Genomic DNA, 12295 nt, shown 5'->3' on the forward strand with positions numbered 1-12295 from the left:
TCTAGAGACTTTTGTTTGACAACTCTCCCCCATTGTCTTCATTTGATCTGGAGGAAGGTAAAAAAAAAAATAGCCCCTATCAGGCCTTACTGAGTGAGCAAGATGGCTCATTGGTTCACACTATCGTTTTGAGGCATTGGAGTCCTGGGTTTATATATGAATGTTCTCCCAGTGTGCATACCTTTCCTCCTACACTCCAAAATATATTATAGGTTTCCCAGCAGTGATCATTTATTCATTATTAATAAATAAATGTATTATCTCAGGATAATTGATCAATGTCCTTAGTGGGAAGTTTGGTTAAATATTTGTAACAGCACTGTATCATGATGGTGGCCTGTTGGTGTCCACTATGCACAAGATATGTCCATGGATCTCTTTGGAAACATCTTCAATATGTCCATGAATCTCTTTGGAATCCTCTTCAATATGTCCATGGATCTCTTTGGAATCCTCTTCAATATGTCCATGGATCTCTTTGGAAACATCTTCAATATGTCCATGGATCTCTTTGGAAACATCTTCAATATGTCCATGGATCTCTTTGGAAACCTCTTCAATATGTCCATGGATCTCTTTGGAAATCTCTTCAATATGTCCATGGATCTCTTTGGAAACATCTTCAATATGTCTATGGATCTCTTTGGAATCCTCTTCAATATGTCCATGGATCTCTTTGGAATCCTCTTCAATACGTCCATGGATCTCTTTGGAAACCTCTTCAATATGTCCATGGATTTCTTTGGAAACATCTTCAATATGTCCATGGATCTCTTTGGAATCCTCTTCAATACGTCCATGGATCTCTTTGGAAACCTCTTCAATATGTCCATGGATCTCTTTGGAAACATCTTCAATATGTCCATGGATCTCTTTGGAAACGTCTTCAATATGTCCATGGATTTCTTTGGAAACATCCTTAAACACAACACTATGGGCACTTTCAACCCCATTTTTCTACAGTGTATGTGAAGTCAGACCAGCTGTAATATATACGCCAGCAGTATGTACTTAGCTTTGCCCTTGCCCAGCTATTGCATGGGTAGAGTGGCATAGTATGTTATATGAAGTTACTGTGTCAGGCTGTCCTCAGTACATGGTGATGTTCACACTACACTGACTGCTACTCCTAATGCGATCCTCCTTAGAAAAGTTTCTTCTCTTTTTTTGCTCAGATTGTAACAATGGCTCACGCTTCCCCCACTGTAATTGCTGCAGTGAATATAACTATCTGCATAGAGATCTAGGATTTGGCTCTGTCACAATCCCTCACCTTGGGGGAGAGCAGCACTCCCTCCTCCTCCTCCTGCTCTACCCTAGCCTGTCTGACAGGAGCTGGGCTCACAGGACACACCTCTGCTGCCTGCAAGCCTTGTGCTTCTACCTGTTCAGCTTCCACTCCTGGACACTCTTACTACTGTAGCAGGCACAACTCCATTCACTAGAGACATGGAGCGGGGGACTTTCTTGCATCTTAGGGGAGTCAGACACCCCCAGTCTACGGCTACCGAGGCCTAAGTGACCCTCAAAAGAGCCAATCCCCCTTAAGGTAAGTGAGAAAATATCTTATTATTTGCAGAAAGTAACCTTGCTGATAGAACGTGTCTGGGTAGGAAAGAGTTAGCTGTAGTGCGGGTGGAAAAAGACACAAAAGGATTAAAACAGGAACTTAGGTCAAAAAGTAAAAAGAGTATTGCAGAACAAAGAGGTAACAAAAGAGAAGCTTAAAACAATGGGACCGTGCCAGAAGGCATAAGTAAGAGAAGCCCAAGGAAAAGGAGAAATAATTGGTCAGTATGAGCGCTGGTGGGAGTCCTACAGAGGTGGAGGATGCTTGTCCTTGAAATGCAAAAACATTGAAAAGGAACTTGAGTAAAGACTTTAATGACTGCATTACACAAAACACTGGCATTGTGACGGATTGGGGATAGTCTTAGCTTCAGGCTTCAGCACCCCTCAAAGATTAAGAAGCTCCTCTGTTAAAGTTGGAGCTAGGACCGTGACTACTTCTGGCTTGGTGTGGCTGAGGGAACCTGTAGGTATAACTTGGCTATCTATGTCGGATTTTAACTAAGGCAAAGTGACTTTGACAGACGCATCAGTAGAACATCTGTTCTCCCAACATGGTTAATCCCGGCTTCTATTTTTCCACGTGAAGAAAGTCTTTCTATGAACCTAAGTAAATATTAATTAGGAATATAGGAACTGACCAAACCTGCTAGAGGCATTTGGGATCTAGGTTGTCATTGTAATGGAACCGTGTCTTGAGTTGAGGAACATGTCTTGGAGCTGATGAACAAGGTAGGAATGTCTAAGAATGTCTTTGGTAATTTGGCTAATGGCTATGAGATGTGGCTATGGCATGTGGAAAAAATGTTGCCGGGCAAAATATGGTTGATCTTAGATGTAAGGTGGATGTGCTGGTATATCAAACATGGAGGACGTGTGAATCAACAGTTTGTGAAGTATCTCGCTTTATAATCTTAAAACTACAAAATTAGGGGTGACCGAAAATGTTAAAAATATTACTTTGGAGTGTCCGGGAGCCAGATGTTTCCAGAATATGTCTGGTGTATTAGAGATAGCTGGACTGTTGTAAGTTATGTGCTAAGCATACAGGTTGATGAAGTTTTCTTAGGTTCACACTGACACCATGAAGAAGACATCGGTGCTTGGGGTCTTTCGATAATTGGTGGTTTTCATTGCATTAAGGTTGGAGTTATAGTTTGTTGAAATTTATAGGCTGCTCAGTTTACATATTATATGCACACGCCACAGTAACCCGGCCTCCTGCCCTTTACCACAAGGGCTCATATGCAAGGACATATTATGGCCCTATGTACTAATCCCCAATGTGGTTCTGATACACTGGATGGGCCAATACTGGACCTCTTTCTATTTTATCTGGAGGCAGGCTACATCACATACCATATCATGCAGGTGCTCTCTATTCCTCGATGCACCACATGGAGCACATGTCTATGGAGCTATATTGTGAATCCACAGGGATTCTGTGTGCCACCAAAGCCTTGTACTGGAGTCCGAAGTGTCAAATAAAAAACAAAAAAGTGATAGTAAAGAGATAAGACATAAAGTAGTAACATGAACAGCGCTACTGTACTCGATGTAATCCACAGTACTACTCTACTTGGTAGTATGCACAGTACTACTCTCCACGATGTAATGCACAGTACTACTCTACTTGGTGGATTGCACAGTACTACTTTCCTCGATGTAATGCACAATACTACTGTACTCGATGAAATCCACAGTACTACTCTACTTGATGTAATGCACAGTACTACTCTACTTGGTGGATTGCACAGTACTACTCTCCTCGATGTAATGCGTAGTACTACTCCACTTGATAGTATGCACAGTACTACGCCACTCGATGAAATGCACAGTACTACTCTCCTCGATGTAATGCACAGTACTACTCTACTTGATGTAATGCACAGTACTACTCTACTTGGTGGATTGCACAGTACTACTCTACTTGATGTAATGCACAGTACTACTCTACTTGATGTAATGCACAGTACTACTCTACTTGATGTAATGCACAGTACTACTCTACTTGGTGGATTGCACAGTACTACTCTACTTGATGTAATGCACAGTACTACTCTACTTGGTGGATTGCACAGTACTACTCTACTTGATGTAATGCACAGTACTACTCTACTTGATGTAATGCACAGTACTACTCTACTTGATGTAATGCACAGTACTACTCTACTTGATGTAATGCACAGTACTACTCTACTTGATGTAATGCACAGTACTACTCTACTTGGTCTATTGCACAGTACTACTCTACTTGATGTAATGCACAGTACTACTCTACTTGATGTAATGCACAGTACTATTCTACTTGATGTAATGCACAGTACTACTCTACTTGGTCTATTGCACAGTACTACTCTACTTGATGTAATGCACAGTACTACTCTACTTGATGTAATGCACAATACTACTCTACTTGATGTAATGCACAGTACTACTCTACTTGATGTAATGCACAATACTACTCTACTTGGTGGATTGCACAGTACTACTCTCCTCGATGTAATGCACAGTACTACTCTCCACGATGTAATGCACAGTACTACTCTCCTCGATGTAATGCGTAGTACTACTCCACTCGATGAAATGCACAGTACAACATGTGAGGTTAACACTGGTTTATGCAGCCTGTTTGCCCACAATATGGTGAAACTGGCTTTCAGGTGGAGAACCAAGCCAGCATTAACAAAGAAACTGCTTTTAGCTCCAGTATTTCTGACACCTGCGCTGATCTGCCTGTCAGTTTGGTTTTTGTTGCAATGTGGGCACACCTCAGCACCAGTGCAGCTGCAACATGTGAACACAGTCTAATACATGTAATGGGGAATCAGCAATTTTCTGTTACGTGCAAGATGACTCTTTATCCCCCTTCCCTCTTCTCACGCTGTGTGCAGCACAGTACTACTTCTCTTCATTGATATGTAAAGTATTGCTCTGTCAGCCTGCAGAAGTTAATGCACCAAGGGGTCATTTTCTATGCAGGCAAAGTTTACAATGCCCTATATTAATGGACATGTCACTCATCTATGCGTGTAGCTTGTCATGAATGTCAGTATTTGTGACTATAGTGCTGTATATATGTAGTGAGTGATAGGAAAGGTGGATTGTGTGTAGCAGGTAGCAGGGACTGTTATTACCCAGTAACACTTTTATATATGTTCCTCATGGTCTATACTGTTACACTAGTAATAACCCTCTAAAGAGTTCTACCCAAAGTGCAGGCCCCCAAACACATAAGAACGAAGTCTGACAAAGCTACCAAATGTTGCAGAAATGGCCAGTTATCTAATGTGTACAGAGTCCTACACAGGATAGGTCATCAGTATGTGATCAGTCGGGGTCAAACACCCAGACCCCATGCAGATCAGCTGTTCCAGCAGCATATGGGTGCTGGAAGTTACACCAGTGGTTGGGGAGCATGTGCAGGCTCTCTTATTCAAGTAATATGAGCAGCCTGCGTGCACTGAATGTCCACTGCTATAGCATCTGGCCCCTATGTGTATGGGTCCCTTAAAGGGGTTCTCCAGGGAGTGATTAAGCACTTCCTCTTCCATGAAGAAAGAAAATATTCAACCACTCTATTAGTCTACCATATATAAAATATCTATTGTATTATATAGTATTTGGGAAATATACAATGTTATAAAAAAATTATTACAATATCAGTAATTGAACAGCGAATAAGTGAAAATTACATTTGTAACTTCTGATGGAAAAGCTCCATTCACTTTATGGATTCTGTGTAGTCAGATACAGCAGAGCTGACTTTGTGATATAATATGTTATGTGAGGTTTTAGGGTATGTTCCCACGGCAGAATTTGCATTCCGTATCGGCATGGCATTCTGCTCTGAATTAGGCTCCCCCCCCCCCAAAAAAAAAAAAACGCTAGCGGAAAAAAGAAGCTAGCAGCTCCCATTGAAGTCGATGGGAACCAGTTTTGGCAGCGGATTTGTAGGTGGATTCAGCTTCAAAATCCGCTGCCAAAAGACTCTGTGTGCACATACCCTTATATAGAACTTGAGATTTAGGTAAGGATGACTGGCATGTGGCTCAAGTGCTAGGTACCAGAGGAGCAAGAGGGTGCCATCTAGCTACTCTGCCATAGAATTTAGATATAAGGCTAGGGGAAGAAAGTGAATCAATGTGAATAATGGGGGATTTACTGCATTGTGCACAACCATTGCAACTGCAGAGAGTTGAGTTACAAGTTTGGCTCTGCTGCATCCGTGGGCTCTCCAGTCCATCAATGCAATGTACTTTACCAGGGGACATACACATTAATATGGCAGATCTAATTGACGGGAGTAATGTGTCATTAAAATGTCATTATTTTACCTAACATGCGAAGAGTGCCTACCCATCCCCCGCCATCACAAAAAGGTGCGGACAATAAGTAGTAGGGGGTGTGAACATGGTCAATGGAAAACCAAAGTATACTCAAGGAGAGGGGGAAAGACAAAAAGCCTTGAGCTTTGGAGCATGTGGGGGAGGGCGATGTATAGAACTGAATGCCAGGCTGCATTTGTTGGGATGGGACTGAACTCTTACCCCTGACCTATGTCAATAAGACCTTACAGATAATCCGCTCATTATGAATTGTTTTGTCTCTCGGTTCACTGGTGAACATGGCACTTATCTGATGGGGACAACTCCGAGCCCACAGGCTGGTGCAAGCAATTGCTATGCAGTCAATAAATAAATACTGCACAGGCTATGGCAGCACAGACGGCATGGGCGCTTTTGTTCTTCCACACCGGATGCTCGAGGCTCATGGTGTTGTACTTACTTGTGTATTCTTCCATTAGCCCAGCTAATAAGAGGTGTCGTGTTGCACTTCCCTTTATCATTGTGTTTTCCCAGGTAATCTAGATATGTCTCTGTTGATGTAAGGAAATATTTTATACAGGTAGAAATTGAGAACTTTCACAAGGAGAAGTGATAGAGGTGGCTGAAGACACTCGCTTTCTGTCAACATATCCCACCGATTTCAATAGGATTTTGCTAACAAGTCAACATTTATGGGGACGCGCAGGTTATGTTCCTACCATTGGAGGACACAAGGACTGGACTGGTGCAAGAATAGTACATGGGCCCCTGGTTATACAATGACTTAGCGCTGAGCCCCCTTATACCTTGATAATGGTCCATGTTAGTGGAGATTTATGAAGACTGGCTGTTTACTGTGAGCCAGCGGAGGATGCGCCTCATTTACGACAAGACGCATCCCTCCTTACAAGGTGCACCACCCGCCGGGCCTGTGCGACTGGAGAGAAATCTACGCCAGAACTGCTATTTATATAGTGAAAAGGACTCTAAAAAAAAATCATGTTTATATTGGAAAACAAAAAAATATACTATAATTGGAATTCTCCTTCGAGCTCAGTCTATAGTGGCAAGTCTATGAGTTCTCAGCGTACAGTGTATCAGTTTTGGCTCTAATTTCAGTCCTTTAAGTACCACATGTACTGGTGAATCCCTACAACACCTCGGAGATGTCAGTGATTTATGGTATCTTAAGTGTCCGTTCCCACGATGTAACGCGGCGCTGATTCTGACACGTAAACTCATGTCAGAGTCAGCGCAACAACATAGAATCCCATTGACTTCAATGGGCTCCGTTTAGCACGCGTAACACATTGAAATCAATGGGTTAAAAAGCCTCCCATTTATTTCAATGTGTTACACGCGCTAAACGGAACCCATTGAAGTCAATGGGATTCTATTTTGCTGCGCTGACTCTGACATGAGTTTATGTTTCAGAATCAGCACCATGACCAGAACCAGCACATCGTGGGAACGGACCCTTAAAATGTTTTCCTTTGTTATCCATGGAGTCGGGTGCATGGGTTTCAACAAGCCAACCCTGCCCCTATACTGAAATGGTGCATGTCACTGTACTATAGCAGTAAACTGACAAGACGTAACCACCACTCTGCTCCAGCCTGTAGTCTCTCTGCCGGTAGTAACAAGGCAAACAATATTTAACCAAAGAAAAGGTACTGCTAAAATGTAGCTAAAAGTCTTTCACCCCCAAAATACAGTCATAGTATAGTCATCACCATCTTATTGTATATTTTTTTTATTAGTAATACCCGATAAGGCGACCATTACATTACTTCCAAAGGGGACATCCACTTTGGGATGGATATACGGATATATCATATATCAAGTAGGTAGAGAAGCCACTGTAAGTTAAAATAGCTTCCTCCTGTCCTTTAGACCACATGTAAGGCCTGAACTATAGGGCTTTATAACTCATGTCCTTGTGGTGCCCTAGGATGAGCTATTAATGGTAAGGACCCGTATTCTGTTCTTCACTGGGCCCTTCTTCTGTCTGTGTCTGCCCCTGATACCACGCCACTGTCATGGCTACTTGCTACACAATTTTACCACCATGACGTCTTATACCTCTGTTGGATATTTACTAGCATTTAGTTGTCAATCATTTTTTTCCAAAGGAACATTAGATTTGCATCTGCCAATCCTGACAATTTTAACTGGCTTGACTGACCCATGTAATGTGTATGGGCGTCTTTAGAATTTACCCAATAGCAGATGTGGGATTTCAATTGCCCATACCTTTTGTTCTCAGGGAGATAATCCCATATCAGAGGAGCTGACAGCGTCTTCACCCCTCATTGTAGAGGCACTGCCACTTCATTACACATGCACAGCTTAGCTGACCCATCATGCATGTGTATGGGGGTGTAGCATGGCCAGATATCTTATGTGAATAGCTAACTTAAGACATGGTTGTAGGAAAAAAAATTTTTAAATGGTAAGATAACTTAGCGACTAATAATTACAAGTGCACTGGGCTTTGTTTGCCTGTGAGATGTTGTAGGAAATTTATCTCTACAAATATCACAAAAACATGACTGTAGAATTACAATTCCATTCATTATGGTTGTAGTTGGGTGGCACATATTATGTGACTGATAACCATTGATAGGGTTTATAGCAAAGGATTGGACATGTTATAATCCAACATGGCTGAATGTTTCTACCCTTAAATGGGTTTTCCCATCTGAGAATGTTATCCCGTTTTCTACAGTATGGGGGATAACTTGCAAAATGGTGAGGGTCCAACCAAAGAGCCCCTCAACCATGAGGAGGACCAGGGGCGTTTTGCCCTCTGTTCTGAATGGAGCGGTGGTCAGGTAGTGTGAACATCAATTCATTCATTTCATTGGGAGTGCTGGACATAGCCAAACTATACCACTCGGTTACTACTGGCTGTCCCATTAAAGTTAATGGAGCGGTGTTATTGTTGCCCGACCACCTCCATTCAGAACAGAGGAGAAAACCTCCCTGTCCTCCTGATGGTTGGGGGTCTTACTGATCTGCAAGTTATCATGTATAGCAAGGGAATAACTTGCCTAAATGGGAAAACTTCTTTAAGTCTTTGAGGAGGCTCCCATACACATTAGAGCCAAGATAAATTCTACAAATATCAGCAAGCCTGGACATCTTTGACTAAATGGGAATGACCACTTTTAAAGGATTATCTTACCTCATACATCCCCTTCAATACAAGGGTCCATCCACACGGAGAAAAATGGCGCTTTATTTGGCGCTGAATTTTCAGCACTGAAAAAAAGCCTCCCATTAACTTCAATGGGGGTCACTAGCTTTTTTTTATCCACTAGAGGAAATTTCTGCTGGCGGAAAAAAAAGCTAGCAGAACCCATTGAAATCAATGGGAGACTTTTTTTCAGTGCTGAAATTCAGCGCCAAATAAAGTGCCATTTTCCTCCGTGTGAATGGACCCTAAAGCAACATAGAGATCAGATCCTAATCCCGACATTCCCAACAAACAGCTGCTTTCGCTGTAGATAGTTGTAATCGGTTGACCATTTTCCCTGCCGAAGTCGCTGAAGGAGAAATGTAATAGTCATGTACTTGTGACCCAGCAGTGGAACCAACACAACAAGAGGGAGATAAGTCTATCATTTTCTATGAGAAAAGGTAAGGATCATATAAATTGGTCTGACTTACAACATGCTATAAATCTCTTAGTAGCGCATTAGTAGCCCCTTCATGACCAATTATCTGCCCAGTAGTCACATCAGGCAGAACAGTCACATAGTATGTGGTCAGACTATGTCTTAGTATATGTGTTCAGAGAGATAGAAAGGTCCATTCTTTCCTTAACTAATTTGTGTAATTTTGTCCGGTTCACATCAGCATTCGCGTTTCCGTTTAGGAGATCCCCCCCAAACGGAAACCTATATGCATTTAAAGTGGTTACCTAAGAAACCAAAAGGACTCCATAGACTATAATGAGATCCATGCGGTTTCCGCTCGGTTTCTGCATGAAACATGAGGACAGAAAAGTACTGCAAGTTCCTGAAGTTCCTTGGTTGCACTTCAGCAAAAAAATTCTGAGGTCTCGCCTCTATCCATTAGGAACAAAATGCATGTCCAATTGAGCTATAATCTTGGCTTGCACACACAGCATAAACCAGAAACCAGTTCTAATGAGTTAACCCAAAAGAAATAGACCCTGGTGGCAAGTGGTTGGCTTCAAAGTCACCTCCAAATACGTTTGTCTTCTGATGGACCTTTGGGGCCTATTATTGTGGCGGATACTCTGGTAGTCTGGTGTCCATTCCAACATCGATTCTAATAATTTTACCTCTATTGCAAGTTGTGCTAATGGTGTGTTACCTTCCCACGTAAAAAAAAAAACAAAACTGGGGTAATTTCCTATGGTCATATTGGGAGTGGATAAATGGAGGGTCATTGGGAGGGTCCCAGCAGTCGGATCCCTACCAGTCCACTGGACTTTAAATCACCGGAATACCCCTTTAATGTCATTGGTATCTTCTGACTGATAGGTATCCACCCAAATAAAGCCTAGCACATTTCCAATCCTCTGGGTAATCTGCCTGCACCTGTATTGCAATGTAATTATCATATCTGGCCTAATATCCTATAAACACCTTCTCTGTGTATACAGATCATTACATCAGCACAATTCTACTATGATCATAAAGTATAAAGCTCTTGATCTTAAGAAAACCATGTCAGATTATATTATGACTTTCAGAAATTTCAAAGCTGATGTAAGGTTCATTCCTCTCCAATTTATTCTCCCAAATACGAGGTGACACTTGAGTCATGATCCCTGCACCTTCACAATTACAGCGTAATATGTGTCAGAACTCTGTGATCTTTATCTAGTCATTGGTCCTGTCATCTAGTATGACAAAATGCTTGGTAATCATAGCTGTCTTCAGATTTACCACTTCAATGGAGAATATCTTATACTACAAAGCCTTCAGTTCTTCATCTATATGCAGATGTAAAGTCTAAATCCGAGCTTGGCTTCAGATAGGCACAATATTCCAATGCAGGACATATGTTTGGTGACATTCACAACCTCTAAATGTGTCCCTATGTCTGGTTAAACTCACAATTACATGAAGACAAGATTGGGATTCGCAACATATTGGCCAAGATTTACTAATAATCCAGAAAAACTGGAAATCTGGCACATTTTATGACTCTGTAGTCTAGTCATCTTTATAGTTGACTTACTTTGAGCCATCATTTTACAACACAATATTGGTGCACTTTAGCTACACCCCCTTTTCTGAGAAGCCACACCCACATGTTTAACAATTCCCAAATATTTTTCCCCAAGCTAGAAAACTAGAAAGCTTCAAGTTGTCCCAAAGATGTGCTAAGGATGCAACAAAGATGCGCTATATTTACTCCAATGTCTTATCATAACCACAATAGTAAATCTGGGCCTGTGTGTACTTAGACTATTCACTTGTCCGCCAACATGTCCCACTGGTGGAAACAAGGGACAAACAAGGGTTAAATAAGTTGTAACAGGATTATTTAATGCCGAATGTTTAGTGTCTTCTTATTTCCTTATTAAAGTGACATGGAAGTTCGCCAAAGTTAATGAAAGTTGAAACTGTATGGTGCAAGAATTGGTCAAACTACAGAGGAACCCAGGGCAGATGTAAAACAATAAGTAAAAAAACAAAACAAAAAAAAAACGTTCCTGTCCCAGGTGGTCTGTTGTCCGCCGTTATAGTCCGTTTGGTCGTGAGCTGTGCCATGGTCCCTGGAAGCCCTGTCCTCATGTGACCACTGATCATGGTTGACCTCAGCAGTCCCTGGAAAGGGACATCACTCACTTTCCTCACTGGTCCCACTGAGGCCACTGATCAGTTATGGTGGTCGCATGTGGCGCAGGGCTTCTGGGGACCATACAAGTGGAGCAAGCATGTTATGATGATCAGATAATTTGGATTCCTCGTCCTCCTATTTAGTATTTTAGATGCCCCATCCCCAACTCAAACATTATTCCACACGCCCTAAAGGGAATGACTGTTCATGTGCTGTTCATGAGTTAAATCCTGCCCTCCTGGTCAAAATTACACCACCCAAATTAGGAAAACATTATCAAAGGGTAGGAGATCAAAGGAAGACGGGAACACCAAATCCTCCTACAGGAGATAAGGTGAGGCTGGCCAGAGCTCATTTAACAAATTCAGGTCCGGCTAGTCTGTTTAATGACCTTAGCTTGATCATGAAGAACGATTGCAAAGCAACAGCAAATAATTCAATCAATATCTGCGCACAGAGTCGGCATACTGATGCTGTTCTTGAGGAGTGCTGCTATGGAGTTGCAACATGACTTAATACTACTACTGACACCTATCCTGCTGATAAGAAAAAGACCAAATGCAGAATAAACTTTA

The 12295-nt window shown here is 41.8% G+C and overlaps 1 protein-coding gene across 1 annotated transcript in view; it reads left to right on the forward strand.

Annotated features, from left to right (window-relative positions):
- The first annotated feature begins 1414 nt into the window (after positions 1 to 1414).
- FAT2 (FAT atypical cadherin 2) overlaps positions 1415 to 12295 on the forward strand; it is an 84744-nt gene continuing 73863 nt past the window's right edge. The window contains exon 1 of the mRNA XM_075274819.1: positions 1415 to 1549. The gene's annotated coding sequence lies outside the window, so the exon portion shown is untranslated. The remainder of the gene's footprint in view (positions 1550 to 12295) is intronic.

Source organism: Leptodactylus fuscus, chromosome 5 (assembly GCF_031893055.1).
Source record: "Leptodactylus fuscus isolate aLepFus1 chromosome 5, aLepFus1.hap2, whole genome shotgun sequence".
Classification (NCBI taxonomy): Eukaryota; Metazoa; Chordata; class Amphibia; order Anura; family Leptodactylidae; genus Leptodactylus; species Leptodactylus fuscus.